The sequence below is a fragment of the Gossypium arboreum genome, chromosome 8 (assembly GCF_025698485.1).
Source record: "Gossypium arboreum isolate Shixiya-1 chromosome 8, ASM2569848v2, whole genome shotgun sequence".
NCBI lineage: Eukaryota > Viridiplantae > Streptophyta > Magnoliopsida > Malvales > Malvaceae > Gossypium > Gossypium arboreum.
The window spans coordinates 13961496-13962399 of record NC_069077.1 but is presented as its reverse complement, the minus strand read 5'-3'; the positions used below and the strand labels follow the sequence as shown (position 1 = coordinate 13962399).

General features: G+C 38.1%; 1 non-coding gene across 1 annotated transcript; it reads right to left on the bottom strand.

Annotated features, from left to right (window-relative positions):
- Positions 1 to 318: 318 nt before the first annotated feature.
- LOC128280111 (small nucleolar RNA R71) lies at positions 319 to 425 on the bottom strand. The gene has a single exon (XR_008270293.1). It is a non-coding gene; the product is annotated as a small nucleolar RNA R71 (small nucleolar RNA).
- Positions 426 to 904: the final 479 nt, after the last annotated feature.

The following is a 904-nucleotide window of genomic DNA, read 5'->3' as shown; positions in this document are numbered from 1 at the left end:
AGTATAGTTAAGCTTGCTGTTGCTGCAAATAATTTTGAACTGAAACCTAACACAATTCAAATGATCCAATAGTTTGTTCAGTTTGATGGTTTGCAGGACGATGACCCAAACACTCATTTGGCGAATTTCCTAGAGTTTTGCGACACTTTTAAAATCAATGGCTTTTCTGATGATGCCATTCGCCTTTGGTTGTTTCCCTTTTCATTGAGGAACAAAGCTAAATAGTGGTTGAACTCATTACCGCAAGGGTCAATCACTACTTGGGAACAAATTACCGAAAATTTTTTACTTAAATATTTTCTGCTGGCTAAAATGGCTAAATTGAGGAATGATATCTCTTCCTTTGTGCAAATAGATCTAGAGACACTCTATGATGCATGGGAGAGATACAATGACCTATTGAAAAGGTGCCCTCACCATGGGTTACCACTATGGTTGTAGGTTCAAACGTTTTACAACGGCGTAAACCTCTCAACAATGCAACTTATCGACACAGCTACTGGTGGGACTATCAATAACAAAACACCTGAAGTGGCTTACGAATTTATAAAGGAGATGTCACTAAATAATTATCAGTGGCAAATCAAGAGGACAAAGCCAACGAAAGCAGCTGGTGTTTTTAACGCCGATTCGGTCACCATGCTCTCTAATCAGGTAGAACTTTTGAATAAAAAAATTGATGGTTTACTTAGCTCTTCACAGGTTCACCCAGTAATGCAATACAATACAAATGGAGATGGAGCGAGCAATTCAGAATACCTACCATATGGCCACAACATGAAACACGAGTAACTAAATTTTATGGGTAATAATCTTCGACCTCAAAATAATCCTTATAATAACACTTATAATGTAGGTTGGAGGAACCACCCAAATTTCTCATGGGGAGGCCAAGGAAATTAGA